At 41.3% G+C, this 19,466-nt stretch overlaps 1 protein-coding gene and 1 long non-coding RNA gene across 2 annotated transcripts in view; one reads left to right on the top strand and one right to left on the bottom strand.

Moving 5' to 3' along the window:
• LOC126546089 (soma ferritin) overlaps positions 1 to 19,466 on the top strand; it is a 170,871-nt gene that overhangs the window by 59,210 nt on the left and 92,195 nt on the right. The gene's annotated exons all lie outside the window — the stretch shown is intronic.
• Positions 529 to 8,000, bottom strand: LOC129380364 (uncharacterized). Its single transcript, XR_008608357.2, has 3 exons — positions 7,664 to 8,000; positions 5,144 to 5,331; positions 529 to 4,058 (listed from the first exon to the last, which is right to left on the bottom strand). It is a non-coding gene; the product is annotated as an uncharacterized lncRNA (long non-coding RNA).

The raw sequence follows: 19,466 nt of genomic DNA, 5'->3' as shown, positions 1-19,466 counted from the left end.
CTAATTACTATTAAACTGGAATCAACAGCCAACCAAGCAAAAGAGTCTTAAATAAACATCCAATATGTAGCCTGCAGGTGCATATGCATGACACTGCAATGCCACTCCGAACCATAATGAGACCCCAAAATATGTAACTCATGTAGAAGTTCAATACACCACTGCACAAGTCTCTTATAATATGTCAAAAGATTTATAAGTTAAACCTATTTCACCGTTCTCAGAGACGTGTTTTTATTTAGAACTTACGATTTAACATCCTAAGCAAGTAATCTACACATAGGAAATAAAAAGCTGCACTTATGTACAAAGGAGACCCAGATAATGAAGTGCAATAAAAACAATTTTTCAACTTAGATACATAATCTATGCGTTATACTATGCTTGCTGAAAACAACTGGTTGGCAATTGATAATCCAATCTAACAGTAAAAACAGCTGTCTTACCTTATGGTACTCTTGTTGGCACTTTTCCCACACAACTTGTGCGTGTTAGCATCAGTTGAAAATTGATCTGAAAAATACCATATTAAAAAGTTGTGCATCAATTTTATTCTGTCATACAACATTCAACAGTGTATAAAAACTTCATAACTGACAATATTACAAAAATAAATACAGCAACATTTATACTAATGCTTTATTTATGTTGACAAACATACTTTTCCAAGACGAAGTACAATAGCTGACACAGACAATTTCACAGATTGCAATAACCACTAATACAAAACTTGCCATAATGCAAACAGGCTGACAAAATATGTAGCACAGGTAGCTGTATTTTGTTACAGCAAAGATATCACATGAATGATGACGACGAGGGAGGAAGCAGAACACATAAACAAACTATACCCAGCTGCATGCATGCAGCTGTAACAATACACATGGTGCACCAAGATCCAAAAGAAACAAGGAGGAAGATGTGAGGAAGGCTTCTTTTACTCATCACAAGTCATCCTGTAAGACCAGATTATGCACTGGCTGTAATCTACCCTCAGCACATACACAAATAAGTTACATTAGGTGCCACATTTACAAATCACTCATACAATGTTCTTGTGATTGTCCTTATTCCGATTTTTAAATTGGAAAGCATGACTGAGTTACGTAAAGCCTCCCTACGGCTTGGCACATATACAGAAAGAAGTGTTTCGATAAACACTGGAGGTCATGGAAGGATGACTGACACATATCTATTTGAATTATTTCGTCTTTGTTTTTATGATTATCTATCACAGTAGTCTTTTATAGAGTGAAACACATCCAGATAATACACTGCGGGCAACCAAGTGTGAATACCTATTCTTGATTTCTACCTTTCTCTGGTGTCCCGCTAAGGTAAGATTGGCGCAAAAAATTGTCTTCCCAATGTATGCGTTCCCACAAAACAAAACAGGAGCAGATGATAAGCCACATTAATTGTTCGTGAAATAAAACCGGTGCTTAACTTACCACTGCCATTCCAATCTGGCGGGATTTTCTGCTTTGTTGTGTGCTCTAGCACAGGTGGTACGCAGTTCACTTAGTGCCCAAAGCAACTCTCACACCATAGCAAGATGTCAATTTTTTTTTTTTCAAATTCTAAGTGAAACTCTGGTTATGGGGGACGATTGCAAGCTTATAGTTTTGCTTTGTATTTTCATTATGTTGTTGACCTTTAACTTTAGCCACTTCACTACTTTTCTGCAGGTGCAGACAGGTCGTGGCACCAATGCTAGGTTACGAAAACACCAGAGTAGTGTAGAAAGCAAGAACAGATATTTATAATTTGGGTTCCCACTGTGCATTGGATAGATATGTTTCAATGAACGATAGAACTACTTGGTAGATAAACATATGAAACATAAGAGAATTAAGCTCGAAGCCTACCATATCAGTAACTGGGAACTTTATGTGTAAGTGTACTTTTTTCATTCCCAGTGATGAAGAAACAGTTTTGACAATATGTGCCAAGGCAACCAAGTCACTCATGCTCACAAAGGAAACAAAATAACAACAAGCAAGATTACAAGAAGTTCGAACTTGCAACCTAAAGTGAGACGCCTCACATGACAGATTTATGCATTTACTGAGCATAAATTACATCTAGCGCATAATCTGCTTGTACAAGAAGATGAACAATGAGTTACTGTTGCTTTTTCTCTGGGGCATTTGGCTCTTCTGAACACATGCACATTGTATGGCACAGCTGCGTGGATGTAGCTGGGTACAGCTGTTAGTCAGCATCAATCTGTTTTGATGGTCCTGTACTATTATCGTTGTAATTTATAATTAGCAAATAGCCTAACTATTGGGTTGATCAGCTGCATTTTGAACAAAACATACTGACAGATTTCACTGTTTATCGCTAACAAAGAGATGGGTACATCATTTCAGATTTCAATATTTTTTTTTCAAGATTTCTATTGTAGCCTGAAAAACTAATTCAAAAATATTTACTAATGTGACAGAGATTAGAACTGCATAATAATTGCAAATGTCTTCTTAGACAAGATCACAATAATCGAAATTTCAATAATTTCAGCAAAATGCTGACATCCCATTATTGAAGCTAGTCAGTGCTGAAGGTAATGTTAGTTTGTAGGAGTCCTCAGACAGGCAGCTCTGAAATATTTGTCACCATACTTGGTGGAACATGCTTTGCTCTTTCAGATATTACTTTGCCAAAAAGCCTTCTATAAGCCTTGTGGGACAATTCTGTGTGGAAGAGAAATCTATTTGATCATTACTTTATGGGTATGTGTATCTCAGAACTGGTGCTAGTCTGAGTTCTTACAAAGTAGAGGTTATTGAGTACTGTAATTCTAATGCAGTGAATCCTTAGCCTTAATTAATGCCTTAATACAGTGAATCCTTAGCCTGTAAAGGGGTTGTATGCCAACGGGGGCAGCCAACTCCAATGTGAGAATAAACAAAATTTGTTCTCGCATTAATGAAACCAGTCCAAATATTATACTCAGTGTAGGAGACTAACCCAGACCTGGAAGCCAATATTTAAATCTGAAATAAAGACATTCATCCCCCGACCACATGGCACTGCTACGCCACCAGAAGAAGCATGCATCCATGGACATATAGTCTGTAAGATTATTTTTAATGATCTGTAGTGTTACTCTTGCACTAACAAATTCTGAAAATTAGGAAATACATCTGCTATTTAAAGCACTGCTATAAACCTGTGTGTTTGAGAAATGCAATACACAAAAGGTGTAATACAACCAATGTGTGCATGAAACCTGTGCTGCCTTTGACATTCGTCAGTGTGGCAAATAATCACTGAGAAATGCCAAGGGTATCATAGCTTTCAGGTCTCAAACCTTGTATTCGAGTACCACTGGTATCTCTGCAGTGAAAGGAAGTCACATTATTACCAGACTTATAAGGAAAACCCATGTTTCTCTAGTTTAATATTTTCTTTCTTGTGCTCCTATATGCTTGAGTTTTTCAAAAATAACGGGTGCCTAAAATAAGTACTCTATATTGCTCTTAAATTTATCCTGCACCAGAGCCCGTGTTATGTTACATTTCTTGAACACATTGCAGTGCTGTAGATTATCAAAGGAAGAAAAAATGCCGTAAGTTTGCATTTTAGCCTTCTGTACAAGAATTAAGAACCTATCAATTACATCCACAAGTACAAAAGAACTACGAGAAATGGGGCATAAAGACAGGTATACATTATAATAGCAGGAGTTGATGGTGAGAATTCTAAGAGGAAGGTACTATTAAAAACTAGGTACTAAAGACACATATGAATTATAATAACAGAAGTATTTGCAAAGAATGCGAAGAGACAAATAGAATGTATATTCAAATCACTCCACCCCAAAATTCATCCATGGTTCAATAAGTGACCACAGCTGGTGATGCTCTTTGGATAGATGGGAGCTGAGATACAGCTGTGAAATAGATGAAACCAAGTGTTGCGCGCTGGTTGCACAGCAGGTTGCCTTGATCTCTGGACTCACTCGGCACTGATGCGCTGAGCCTGGTTATACGTCGTTCGCAAGATGCCTGGCCCGAGTGTGTGGCATGGCTCAGGTAAAATTTCGAGGCAACCTGAAAAACACAGATCCATATATATAGGCACCAAAATATTCTGCACCATAGGTCAAATCTGAAGTTCACCATCTGCACATAGCAGATGATGAAAACAGAAACAAGTCACCAGACTCAAGGTATATAAATGTGATAAAGTGTAAATGAATGTGAAGAGTTGCTTATAGGATGGAATCCTTCATTTTGTTTTTTGTGGACCAATAATAGTATCTTAACATAAAGTCAACTGTACATGACCCTCCCTATTTGTGTAAGTAGGCTATTCCAGCCTAGCTGTTCCAACCTGGCACACGACCACTTGGAATTTCTTTTTGAAAACTGGGGGCCCTTCAATATAGAACAAATCTCAATTTCACGCAATACCTAAAGCAAACAAAAATTTTACTGGCGTAAACACTATGTCACATTTTGTGTAATGCACCAAACTATGCATTATAAAATGACACAGCCAAAAAATTGGTTCCTTCTTTAAGAGGGCCAAATTTTTAACGACAATGAAGAGAGTCCTTACACCAAAAACTTCTCTGCTTATTAGCCACTGCTCAGTTTATTATGGCTGATTAAAAATGCACAAAATGGCTTATTAGCTTTATTTTCACAGAAGTGACCTACAGCAAAAGCTGCAAATTTATGTAGTCCACGTGTTTAGGACTTGTGCTGTGTGCAAGAACTGGTTTCAGAAAGATACATATGCAGCAGTGCAGAGAGAGGAGGATGAACTTGGAAAAAAAGTCAGTTTTGGTGCACGTTTATCGGCCTACTTACCATTGAGGCAGCCCTAGTAAATTCATGCCAAATACCATGTATGAGAGTACATTGTACTGTTTTGAAATTGGTAAAGCTTCATCAAAGTAGTTTTTGTGTTAAGCAAGAAAAGAATTGTAAAAGTGGTTTCTTGTACTTTCAAAATTTGCATCGCGTTTCGTCTGATACACAGCCTCTTGGCAGGTAAGACAAAATGCATGGACTTGAGTATCCCTGCACAGATAGCAGGGAGTCTTAACTGCTTCGAAGTTACTTCTTTCATTGCTGAGTGGCTACAAGCCACTTCACTCAAAAGACGCCGCTTAGTTGCAGGTATTTACCTGAATCTTTGTCGGCTGTCAGCCTGCTTTGCATCATCACTAAGGCTGCCAACTCCCTAGTGGACGTAGTCGGGACATGGTGGTGGCAGGATGCAGTGGCAGAAGCCGCCAAAGGCTCCCAACTCCCTAGTGGACGTAGTCAGGACAGGGTGGTGGTAAGACGCAGGGTTGGAGGCGCCAGAGTGTACCTGCAACAAATTTGCACAAATGTTCTTAGTCCTACGATGTCACGATTTACAATAAAAATTGAGCTGTCTGTGTAACATGGTTACCAATACAAATAAAGGCAAACAGTTAGGTCCTACAACACAACTAGAACCCCGATAAAAAAGAAACGGTACTTATGTTTAGGAAAATCCAAACAATGCAAAAAAATGTGCGACCGATTTGTGCATGGAAGCTCGGTTAAAACCTGAGCTCTTACCATCAAGTGATCTGCTAGTCAACTGCAAACCTGCCACCTTAAAATGTCATTGTAAATTTTTTTACATGCATTATTTTAAGCTGCATTAATACAAGTTCAAAATCTCTTAACATAAGTAAATAACCAAGCTAATTCAATTAACGAATTCCAGTGGTCGTTAATGCAACAAAGTGCAAGCTCGGAATGAAGCTGGCCAAACTGGGCAGTGAAAAGTAACAATGTGGTTCTCTACATTTTGTTTTTCTGGCTTTCGCTCTAGCATTGGAATATACAAGAATTTTGACATTCCTGATATTTCACCCTGCTAATTTTTATTCCATAATGCATAATACTTCAGCAAGAGCAATAATGCTTTCCTTTAACCATAAATAGTGATAGAACAAGAAAATTCACTGGAGCCAACATTTTGAGAAGAAAAATCTCCTTCTCTTTGTCGAAACATTGGCTCCAGCGATGCTGCTTGTTCTACGGCTCTTCATCATTTCAAGTCTCTGTCTTCCTGTGTACCTCTGTACTTTCAATGTCATGTCAATGAAATTGTAATAATGGATCATTAGTAAATGTAGCTGATGTGGAACTTGGGCTTGTTGGTAGATAACGACAGAGTAACTGCGCAACTTGCATAGAGATAAGGACAAAGGAGGCTTGTGTGTGTTGTCTCCTTCAGCCATGTCTCCCCTTTGGGCGATTACTCTGTCTCAATGTAAAACTACTGCCCTTTGCACAATAATACTAAAATGTATAAAGACAGGAAAGTGTACACAAAAATTACAACAAATAGCACCATATGCTAATGAGATATGCGGAAGTGCCTGCTACGATTTGTCTCACCCATAACGTGCTAAATAAGATGGCGACTTCTGGCTGTTGCCATTTCTTGAATACCTAAAATAAAATACATTTCAAAATTATAAAAATACACAGGACAAGAGAGTAGCCGAGGGCAGAACGCATTATTTAGTGCAAGAAGGTAAACTAATCTCTGATACACAGCAGACAAAATTTCCTTTACTAGGTTAGTAGAAAAATACACCACACTTCATTTCATTCAATGCTGTCAGCGTTTCTTGGTACAAGAAAAAAGGTTTTTCTGCATGGAAGCAGTAAAATAATAAATAGCCTTCTACTTTTACAAAATATGCTGCAGCGACTAAGCCAACTACAGCTGTATGTACTTAAAATGGTTGTATGCACATTACAATAGCCAAGACAGGATATACTTGGGTTCATATGCAGCTCACTGGAAGGTACAACTTTGCAATCAACTCATTTCCGCTTGACAAATATACGCACTAGCATACAACTACAAATAAAATGACCCTTTTTTTTTCATAAAACACCGGACTCAACATAGAATATCCAGTAGCAATATTACAAATTCACCACATAACACACCCAGGTTTTGTAAGCCTAGTAGGATTTACTATACAAATGTTGCAGCAAATTCATGCTTTTAAATATTTGCAACCGTGAAAATAAAGATTACGTAAAAAATAATACATTATATATAGACTTAGATTGTTAGCGAATGTGTTTCCTATTTACAGCCAAATGCACATAAAATTTGTTCTGTTTCAGCGCTTTTAAAGCGCTGTGTACGTCTGTTCGCTTGTGCATGCAGCCGCTATACCGCTCTAAAAAATATCTGTGGCTGCTACATCGCCTGACACTGCCATACAGCGTTGTAGCGGTTTTATTATTCGCGGTAATATACCTAAAGCGCTAGTAAATCTTCAGAACACACAAGCTGTCTTTTTGACTACCTGTCTTCGCCAGCGAAAGTCACACTGGTGCTAGTATTGTATCTACACTTCAAGTTACGCAGTACTTGATATTCTACGGACTTTTCGATGCGACAGGCCACTCGTCACTAGAGTCGTTAAGAACGGTGTTTCTCCTGGCAGTACAGCTTTGCAATAATTTCAGATGCTCTCCTGAGGCTTCCGTCTGCCAGTAGTATTTTCGCATACATACGCGCACGCATGCCTCAGAAACGCCTGTGAACTGCCAAGAGAAACGTGGCGCAAAATGTAGCCATACCGGAAGGGCCGAGTACGCGCCGTTTGTAAACTCGGAACGAAAGCTGATATGCTTACCTGAGACGTTAAGAGAAATACGGCACAGGTCACTCCCCGCGGGTAGTTTTTCGTATGCATCTGGTCGTCTCTGTCTGTTGCGATCTCCCATATCACAATGAAAGATGCAGTGCAAACCGCAACACTTCGGGCGCTTGTGACGGTCCGGCGAGCTGCACTTGCTCGATGTCGGCAAAGACGAAATCGGCGACACGCTGCTGCAGGTGGCGGTCCCCCTCGTCGCAATCACACAGCATCGAAAGAAGTTGCCACCGTAACTTGTCGCAACGCCTGATTACAGTCGCGCCTAACGCAGCGCTTTCAGAACCACTCAACAACAACAACGTACTCGCGCATGATGAAACCCAACTGGAAAATGGCGTTATGCTATTGACGGCTTCGGCTTTGGATAATTTTGTACGGGCGCAATTGCGCAAAACCCTAGTTTCGGTTTCCTTTTCTTGCGTTGAAATAAAAACTGTTTTGCTCACTGATAATTTTGCATCACGTAAGTAATGTTCATGGAATGAAACAGCCATGAATTTAACATGCGTCTTGAAATACCCGCTACGTTCACTTCGCAGAAGCAAAATCTGCTCGTCCGAGTGTGGTTGCGTTTGAAATATCTATCGTTGGGCTGTCGGAGCGTGCTCGAAGTGTGAAGACGCGGCGTAATTGTCCTTAATTTGCTTAGCTCTAACGGTGCGGCTGCCCTTGATTTCTGTCGAGTGCAGTTTGCTCTGATGTAAGGTAGAACTCCAAAGCCGCCCATGTTACTGAATGATCTAGTGCACCTGAAGCTGCCAGAACTCCGGTATTTCCTCCAAAAGTCTTGCGACTGTGTCACCAAATGCGAGCGTAGTCATTTGGCAGAGATTTAGCCACACATTTTCTAGGAATATCGTTCACTGCTCTATCACAACATGGAGAAGCAGCCTGGTTGGTCCTTAGTAAAACTTTCTATATATTGCGAATTTTGCGATAGCAATTATATGGACACAACCACCGAAACATATCTGTCGGTGTTGCCGTGAGCTTACGTATAAAGTTAAGTGCGATAAGATCCTATCCTGCGCCGTTGGCTGTGCGCGTTAAATGAAGTGTATGAGGGTGAGCCGAGATGTATAGTGCCTGGATGGGTGCCCCAATATCTATAGGTGGTCACGTGATAAAACGCGCGCGAGCCGGGGAAAGGAGGCGCTGGTTTAGTACGTTTCTCCTCTGGCCGTTGCTCTAGCCCGGTCTGGCGCCACTCTCGCTCTGTCTTGCACATAATTTCCGATGCGTGCAAAGTTGGGGGGCGCTTAGATGGACGACCGCACGCCAAGTTTCATCCTAGACGCCAGCGCTCGTTTCTCCCCTGGCGGAGCGATTTCATCTCCAACGGGTGTAGGTTTCCGCCGCCGCTTCCCTTAGCGGTCGCACTCGCGTTCAGTTCGCGCTGCGCGCGAAATGTCTCTTGTTTGCGACGGCGCCTCTTCGGATGACCGGAAATTATGATTGTGCTGTTAACTGTCACGACAGCAATGTAAACAGTAAAGGGTTGATGCCACCAGTGAAATTCTGCCGATTCACAAGAAAATGGTACGAAATAAGCAGACGACACACATGGATTACTGCGGTGCGCCGAGCGAAGTAAACAACTGGAAAACGAAGCGAGCTCGTTCATTGATCACTCCTGACTGTATGACGAGTTTTATATGTAACCAACATGAATTTAATAATTACTCGGTACATAATCCTTTTATTCATATAAAAACTTTAAGTTGTTCGACGAGCGCTTGTCCTGTCTTCTTTCTCGTGTTTCGTTTATGTGTGCGCTGCCCAAGAATGGAAACGACTTCTGCTGTATGCGCTAGCAGTGGCCGAAGTTCACGCGTGCCGAGAAATTGAATATGTGCACGATGCATTGAGCATGACCAGAGTTCATTCCCACTTCACCACTGCACCGATCGATCGAGCTGCTGGACGATACACGCCCGCGTCTTGGTCGCGCCGGCATTGCTGAAGCAGGAATGATATTACTAATACTTTCAACTTCCGTCTCTTGAGCACTGTTAAAATATGGCCAAGCTGTCTACACTGCTGCTTCTATTCCATATTGTAGGGGACGCACTAGTTAAAGTTGTGTTCGCATGTCGTACTTGTGCTATGCAGCGATATATTTTTGAGAGCAGCATTCCGGGCAAGTTGGTAATCCATTACTTAAATGATATTGCGCGACAAAAAACGACACGGACGTAAGAGACGACACACCAAGCGCTTGGTGTGTCGTCTCATACGTCCGTGTCGTTTTTTGTCGCACAATATCATTTAAGTCATTGATATATTTTGTTTATTTCCGCACAGTCTCGATGGAAGACCGTTGTCGCCATCAGAGACAACACGGATTTGTAGCAAACATATTGTGAGAAACTGCAAAAATGACTTTAGCTCGTATGTGCCGTACGTATGTGCCGCATCGTATGTGCTGACGATTTTTCCGGCGGTACATACGATGTCGTTTCCAATCACCTGCTCAGCGTCACTTACATGGTTAAGCAGACGCTGCCCTTTCGCCGCATTGCAGCCATAAAAATAATCGTCAAGCGTACCGATCTTCTTAAGCGTGTACAGTCTGTTTCACACTTAGGGGAAAACTCGGAACGTATTGCATCGCAATGCGGCAAGCAATGGAGGCGTGCTGTGGCAGCAGCTCGAGCAGGCGCAGACGCTCGAGGGGCGGAGTCGTGATCTGCGTCGTCTGCTACGGCGGCGCGCGCTGGCCGCATTGTCGGGAAGCGTGCTACTGTCAGGGGCAGTGCACCTATATTTCTTCACTGTGTGTGCTACCGTAATAAGCAGCGACAAGACGCACTAAGATGTGAGCGCAACGTGTTCAGTCTTTGTTTGACTCGAAAGGAAAACAAAGCACTCAACAATGATAACTATGGGAGTCGAACACGATGAAACAAACGGATACGATGAAATGAATGTTTTAGGTTCAGACAATGAGCTGGAAATGATTTTTCTCGATAATCATTCGCTACACCAGACAGACTCTGCCCGCCGGCGGGGAATTGGACACGTCACGCACGCAACTTCTGTTAGTATCTCGTCATGTCCCCAGCGGCAGCGATGACAGCGCTCATCCTGGAAGGCAGTGAAGTGCTGAATGACTTGATCAGGGATGTGTTCATTCGCAGCACGTCTCAGTCGCTGACGATGGTGGACCGAAGCCTATCCTCGGGCGACTGATAGAGGGGATGGTGCGCCAGCGATACTTTCAACGAGCCCCAGACATTTTAAATGATGTTGGCGCCCGGGGATTGAGGCGGCCACTCCAAGAGAGTGACTGTGCGCTCTTCTAGCAGTTGTTGCACCACACGAGCAGTGTGGATCGACGACCTATCGCGTTAGAATATATAGTCGCCTTCCAGAAACGGGCCGTCAAGAATGCATGGAATCAGTACGTCGTCTATGACTGCCCTGCAGCGATGAACTTACCTTCGAGGCATATCAGTTGGCGTCGCGCAACGCTTAGTAAAAAATACCGGCTCATTTCGCGCAGTAACGATGAGATCGGCGCCCTGCAACTGACAGTAGAAAGTTTCCCGACAATGCGGCCAGCGCGCGCCGCCGTTGCAGACGACGCCGTTCAAGATCCCGCCCCTTGAGCACCTGCGCGAGCTGCTGCCGCCGCCTGACTCAAGCGCTCGCCGCATCGCGATGCAATGCGCTCCGAGTTTTCCCCTAAATGTGAAACAGACTGTACACCGCCCTTCACGCGCACACACGTAGGCACACACCGCGCGCGGTGCGAAACGTGCCCCAACACGCGCAGTGCAGGAGGCAATCAAGGCGGCGCGAACGAGAGATGGGAGAGGGGTACCACCCGCTAATAGAATTTTGCTTCGCATGCGGCGCTCTCAACGCCGGCGCAGCAGCGCCGCTCTCGGTGCCGTTCTTGTCTATAGTGCCATTTCAAGTTTCCGAGACGAGGACGAGGAAGCAGAAGCGTTCCGTCCGCTTTGTTTGTGCCCTTCATCACGCCGACGTTGCATGTGATAGCGAGTGTTCGCGGTCATTGAGTGAGATCTGTTCATGTTTGCATGTGCGCGCGTGACCCCGTGCTTGCTAATTTAAGGAGTAAGCGTATGTTTACTGCAGTTTATTCAGGCGATGAAACTACGAACGTTGGTTCGTGCAGTTGTTCATGCAGTGGTTCATGCAGCATTCGGGGGACACTGCTACATTATTGTTTTGATATTTCTAGGTGGGGGGGGTTCAAAGGCAGTGCTGCGACGCTGTTTGTTTGTGGTCGCGAAACGCAACGCACTGCGGTAGCCCAGTAGCTTTGGTGTTGCGCTGCTGAGCTCGAGGTCACGGGTCCGATCACAACCACTGCAGTCGCATTCCAATGGGGTCAGAATGCGAAAACGCGCGTATACTGTGCATTCCGTGCACGTTAATAACACGAGCTGCTGAAAATAAATCTGCAGTTTTCCATTACCGTGCGCTTCATAACAAGATCTTGATTTTGGAACCTAAATCCTCAAAATTTTATTTTACATTGCGGAATTACATTTACAATCGACAATGTTGAGGGCGCCTACTGAACTTGTTATCTCGTTGCTGTGCTGTCTTTAGCAGCCAATGCTTTTTTTAGAGTTACTTATGATCAGAATCCAGTGTGACAAATCCGGGTCTTCCTTAGCATACGAAACCAGCGATCCTTTAAGCGTGTGAGATATTAACCGACATGGTCAAGGAAAATCGATATTTAGAGTTCGATGTAATTGCAGAACATGACAAGGACGAAAGAATGATACACCGCATTACAACCAGGACAGGAACCCGAGGGCCTGCCTAAAACAGAAGACGTTATCTGGTATTTCTTATCCTGCATTTTAATCTTTCTCTCGCCAGGCTCATCTCGAATATCAGAGGAGTCACGAACTTCCACGACGACTCTTCGCGTGCTATTGAGAGTCAAACGACCCATACGTAAATGTTGACTCTTGTTTTCTGACTCTACCCGCGCAAAAATGGGTCTTCGGAAGAAAAAGGAGAGTCAACTTGCCGTGGCTCACTTTTTACTCTCTTTTTTCTTAGAGTATAGGCCCAGTCGTTCACCTTTATGGTATGTATTTATTTCAAGCAGATATACTGTGCATCGGCATACTGTTGTTGTGCATGTATTACCTTGTTAATCAATCACATTCTGCGCAGATGCATTAGTAACTTGTTCTTTTATTTATTTAGTTATTTATTTATTTATTTATTTATTCTTATTTCAGATACTGTCAATCCCAGTGGGATTTTTACAGGTTGGGCATATATTATATACTCACAAATAGCGATAAAAACTGGTTTACATAATTTCAACAATGATATTTGCAATCGACACGAAGCAGATATACACATATGGTAGGAAATAAAACAAGAATGGTACATCGCATTTGGCAAAAAGGGGTGAAATTGCATAGGCAACTACAATGCTCATACATATTTTATTTTATACAACGATGTGAGTGGTGTATTATTTCCAGCTAACATATTCTAATTATTGCGCAACACTTCTTCTACAAGGGTTACAAATTTCGGCAACGATGTGTTAGTCGTTATGCAGGGGTCCAAGCTATTCCATTTTCTTATTGCAAGAGGAAAGAACGAAAATCTAAAGCAGTCAGTTCGAAATGCATATTCTTTAAGTGTTAGTGAATGCTTATGGCGGGAAAGTCTGGTGTCAGCTAGGGATATATACGACGAAGTATTTATTCGTAATGCATTGTGCATTAATTGGAACAATAATTTTAGTCTTGCTAGTTTGGTGCGGTTTCGCAGAGTAGGAATACAGGCTTGTTTTAGCAGTTGGGTGGGTGAATCGCTATTCTTGTGTTTGTTAAAGATGAATTGCCTTTCGCTGCACTCCTTCTAGTTTGTTAATAAGCTGTTGTGTATCCGGAAACCAAATTGTGTCACCATATTCGAGAACTGGGCGAATAAATGCGTTGTATGATAGCAGTTTAATTTCCGGTGGCGCAGCTCGGTCTTCTTCTGAGAAAGAACAGCCGTTTTAAAGCAGATGGTATGATACTGTTAATATGCGATTCCCATCTTAGGTCATGTGAATGATCAAGCCAAGATATTTGTGCTCATGAACTCGGGTGAGTGGTATGTTATTGATAGCGTAGCCGAAGTCCGACCTATGTTTTTTAGGGTTATAGAAAAAAAAGGCAGTTTTTTAATGTTCAGTTCCATCTGCCACTTTTTACACCACTTCACTACATCATGGAGGGCGCTGTTTAAATCAACGTGATCTTTCATAGAGTTAATTTCATTATACAGAATGCAGTCATCGGCAAAAAGCTTCATTTTCACGCGGATGCTAGAGGGCAAATCACTAATAAAAATAAGGAATAAAGTGGGAGCAAGGATGCACCCTTGAGGCACCCCCGATGCGACTTTTGCAATGGAAGAAAATTCATTGTTAACAACAACATACTGAAACCGGTTGGTTAGGTAATCTTCAATCCAATTGACAATAGAACCATTGCCTAAAGTTGTTTTCAGTTTGCTAATTAGTTTTTGATGGGTTACTCTATCAAATGCCTTCGAAAAATCTAAGGCTATTAAATCAACTTGTTTTTGATTATCAATGCTTTGGGATAAGTCATGCGTTAATTCAAGTAATTGGGTTATGGTTGAAAGTCCCCGCCGGAAACCATGCTGGATAGGCGATAATATTTGTGCTTGCTCAAGATAGCTCGTGATATGCTTTAATATGATATGTTTTAATAGTTTTCCTACTGTGGACGTTAGCGATATTGGTCTGTAATTACCGACATCACTTTTGCTTTCTGCTTTATGAACGGGGATTACTTTCGCTATTTTCCATTCCTTTGCAAGGCTAAATGTTGATAAAGATTTGTTAAATATTAGATGTAGATATATCGCGTTGACTTCGGCCTATCTTTGAGGAAAACTGTTGCAAATATTGTCCGGGCCGTTTCCTTTTTTTGTGTCTATTGATAGTAATAAGTTGAGCACTCCTGACTCCGTTATCGTTGGCATGTCTGGTGGTCTCTGGTTGTAGTGATTCACCTCCAGAATGCGACCATCGTCAGCAGTGAACACAGACTGGTAGTATGTATTTAATGAATTGGCAAAACTTAAACTTTGTTCCTGAGAATTGAGAGTGTTGCTTTGTTTTTTGGGGCTAAGATACTTCCGAAACTTTCCAGGGGAATGTTTTAAAAAGTTAGGAAGCGTAACAGAAAAGAAATGTGCTTTCGCTGTACTAATCTTTGCTTTCATTTCATTGACAGCACACGTGAGTTTGCGTTTATGTTGAGGACCTTTTTTGGTTTTAAGCAATTTTCTTAGTCGCCTCACTTTGCGCTTCGCATGAATGACATCACGTGTTATCCATGGGTTATTTCTATTTATTCGTTTGATTTTTGTTGGTATATAGTTATTGATGCAATGGGATACAATGGCTTTATACCTTTCCCATAATGCGTCTATATCAGTGTCTGAAGAATTACGAGTTCTTCAAATGACTGATACTCCAAAATTAAGTAATTAACTATGCTTGAGTCGTCACCTTTTCTGGAGTCAGTAACTTAATTAACATTATGTTCAAGACCGGTATATTCCCTAGAAGTCTAAAAAAAGCTAAAGTAATTCCTATTCATAAAAAGGGTGACAAAGCTTAAGTCGCGAACTATCGTCCTATATGTATTTTACCTTCAATTAGTAAAGTTGTAGAAAAATTAATACTTCGTCGTATTAACATTTACCTTAACAAATTTAGCTTGCTGAAACCCTGCCAGATTGGTTTTCGTTCAGGAAGCTCGACTAACTTGGCTTTGCTAGCATTAACTGATTATATTCGACATTCACTTTATCTTGGATACTTTGTTGGCTCGGTCTTTTTAGACTTTACTAAAGCCTTTTATACAATAAACCACGAAGTTTTGTTTACTAAACTGGAGTCTGTTGGCATTTCTGGTCCTGCTCTTAATTTATTAATAAGTTATCTGTTTAATCGCGAATTAACAGTGTACGCAGGCGGGGCTTAAAGCAAAATTATTAACCAAGGAGTGCCTCAGGGCTCGATTTTAGGTCCACTATTATTTTCCATTTATATAAATGATTTACCTGACTGCCTTAATTATACCCTACCTATATTATACGCCGACTACACGACTGTTGCCCTCTCTGATAAATCATTACTTTTGCTAACTTTGAAACTAAACAGTGATCTGCCAAAAATTACTTAATGGTGTAACGCCAGTTTGCTAGTTATAAACCCTACGAAGACGCAATTCATGTTGTTCAAGTCATTACAGACACATTTACCTTGCTCTCGGACCATAAATCTGAATGTGCATGACATTCCTGCCTCCACTTGTGTTTCTTTCCTCGGCATCAAATTAGATCCCCACCTTAAGTTTACTAACCACATTGCACACATCAAACAAAAAACAGCATTTGGCATTAGAGCGCTACTCAAATCACGTGCATTTTTTTCCAAAGAAGCATTATTATCGTTATACTTCGCTTTCATTCATAGTCATATCATTTATGGTATCGCTTCTTGGGGTAATACGTATCATTGTCATCTTTCCTCTATTCAGCACATTCAAAATCAGGCTATCCGCATTATAACACGAAGCCATCTTTTCTCCAACGCCTCTTCACAACTACGTACAAACCGCATTCTTCAAGTTACTGATTTGTTTAACTATCATTTAGCGATATTATTTTTCAAATTACTAACTCAACAACTTTCTTACAACTTTGTTAGTTCTGATCTCCTTTTTAATCCCAATAACACAAGGTTTGCAGCACAAGAAAATTTCTTGTTGCCTTTATGTGATACTAATTACGGAAAGATGGCTTCCTCTTCTTGCGCGCTTAAGCTTTGGAACAGTCTTCCATATTCCATTAAGTTGTCAACTACCTTGTACTCTTTGAAATATGAACTCAAGAATTATTTGCTGTCTGATTAATTTCCTACAATGTTATTTTGCTATTTAGATGCTGTGCAATTATCATTGATTGAGCATCTTTCCTCTTCCTTTTGTCTTTTATGTGTGTCGTCACTCAGTTTCTTGGTTATATTTTGCTTACTTCGAGATTTGTTTCTCTGCTCTGTATTCCGCTTTATTTTTTGTATAACTTCTAATCCAAGGGTCCCGGTGCAGTCTCTGACTTTGGGACCCTTGTCTGTATACCATATTTTGTAACAAAATGGTATGAACGAATAATAAACTGAAACTGAGACTGAAGTCTGGATAACTAGTTTTCGAAATAGAAAGATTTGTTGCGGCCTGAATGGGAGTAGTGCATAATGTTAATTTGTTATCTGATATTCCATCTAGCATTGCTAAGTTAGTTTTTTCGATCGAAAAGTGATTGCTCAGAAAGATGAGGTCAAGAATGTTGAATGCATTGCCTTGAACACGTGTGGGCTCGTTGACAATTTGTGACATGTAAAAACTAGGCATAATATTAAAAACAATTTCTGAACAAGGAGAGCGATAACACATGGTTGGCCAGTCGATATCCGGAAGGTTGAAATCCCCAAGAAGGATCAGCCGGGATTTTTGTACATGAAGTTGCATATACTGATATAATGATGTCAATGCGCGTTCATCAGTCGAAGGGCTACGGTATACACAACCGACACTGATAGTGGTCGCACCAAAACTGAGTTTGCAAAAAAGTGCTTCGGCATTGTCAACTTCCGGTAAGAGAGTGAAAGGAATTTTTCGATTTATTAGTTGAGCCACTCCTCCCCCTCGCGTTGACCTATCTTTCCGCACAATCACATAGTCGGGTGGGGCTATTTCTTTGTCCTGTACGTCATCTGTAAGCCACGTTTCTGTAATCGCGATAAAGTCAGGCTCTAGGCTGATAAGAAGAGACTCTCGTGCGTCAAGCTTATTCAGGATACTACGCGCAGTTACGTTTGCAAAGGTTGTTTCGTTTTTGGGGCGGTCGGGGGCGTAGGTGTGGTCTAATTCCTTGCTGGTTTTTTGGCTTTTACTCACACTTGTCTGTGCCTTTACAGGTACCCGGCAGTTCTTTCCTTCATCCCACTGAAACAATTCTACGTTGATTCGGACTTTATCGTTAACGAGCGGAACCTTTGCACCGGAATCTTACATTAATTTTACACTAACCCAGAGTTTTTTCCTTATGTCGCGTACTCGGACAGGGAAGTCTTCACTGATCGCGTATTCAGTATTTTTAAGTTTGCGACAGTTCTTTAGCACAATAGTGTTTTCACGGAAGTCAACAAGTTTTAATATTACAGGCCTGGTTTTCTCGGGTGAAGATTTTCCTAACCTATGAATGCGTTCAATGGCAAAAGGTTGAATTTCAAGAATGTTCTTGGCAATGCTTTCATTAAAAGTGTGTTCAAGAGATTCATTGTCTTCTTCTTCATCTTCTGAAATCCGTAAACTAAAAGATTACACCGTCTCGAGCAATTTTCCAAATCCTCTAGTTTTACTTCAAGCGAGGAAACAACCTTCTGCAAGTTGGTGACCTGGTTAATGCAGTCAAACATTTTTTTGTCAAGGGCAGCCATGTTTTCCAGTTTCGCTTCAATTGATGTTAGTCGATCCTCTTTAATGCTTTTTATGTCTCCGGCAATCGCCTCGAGCTGTCTGGAGATCTGTTCAAGATCTGGGCCGGGGTTTGTTTCGACGTCTCCAGCCAGTAGCAGTAATTCCGCCGCGTGCATTGCCAAATCACACAGTATAGGACACAGCAGCCTTGGGCACGGCAGCATAACAAGGAACGGATCATTTGAGCGAATACATTTGCCGTAACGCCTCACCTGCACAAGATAAACACAAGCACACAAAGATTTGAGGAGATCTTTTTCCTGACTACAAATTATAGTATCGCAGCAAGAAATATTTTAGTAGAACCTACATGGATTCGAGCAGTTTAAGCATACCGACTGCACAAAGCACTGATGACACCTTTTCACCTTCACCACAATGCACTCACGCCATCTACACTTTCCATAACCAAGAAAAGAGAAAAAAAAAGTCAAATACAGTTTCATTGACTCAGTACTTGCTGCTTCTGAAGCAGGCATCGAAGCAAGCATTACACATAATTTGTTCTGCACTTTCCAAAATTAATTCAACGATTTCAAGGATCTTATTGGAGTAAGTTAGATGATTTTTGAAAGCATATAGGTGTATCGGAGCCACTGAATGTGAAAGCGGAGGTTTGCCCTTCGTTTAAGATTTTTTTTAACGCCGTATTATTTCAAACAACCATCGATTTGCTGTCTTAAAAATTTATTTGGAGGCTATTTATTCAGAGGCTTTTAACACAAGTGTTAAAATCCTGTATAACAAAGCTTAAAGGCGAGTGCTCAAAATAATTGAACTCTGTCGGCAGTGAGCGGAGTAAACGAGGCTGTTATGCTCACGCTAATGAAGCAAACTCAATGTCGCACCATCGACTGCACTTCACGGGCTTTCCGTGTAGCTTACGTGTTCCCTGTAGTCCGAGGTGAAGGGCTTCAAAGCGTTTGCAAGGTAATACGAGGTGATTATCTTGCTAAATCCTAAGTAAAAAGTCACACTATTTCTTATACAGATTCCGGCTTATGCCATGTGAATAAGCTGGACGTAATTTTGCAAACAAATTACGAGAGCGGCACTTTGGTATGCTGATAAGGGTGCATAAAGTAAATAACTATCACGCTATAGACACAGACAAAATAATCGCGAGTTAACGGGACAAGGCAAATGGCAATGCACCACACTTGTTCGAGCAAGGAAAATAATACAACTTACAGCTTAAA

Source organism: Dermacentor andersoni, chromosome 1 (genome assembly GCF_023375885.2).
Source record: "Dermacentor andersoni chromosome 1, qqDerAnde1_hic_scaffold, whole genome shotgun sequence".
In the NCBI taxonomy this organism is placed as follows: Eukaryota; Metazoa; Arthropoda; class Arachnida; order Ixodida; family Ixodidae; genus Dermacentor; species Dermacentor andersoni.
This window is presented reverse-complemented; position numbering and strand designations above follow the sequence as displayed.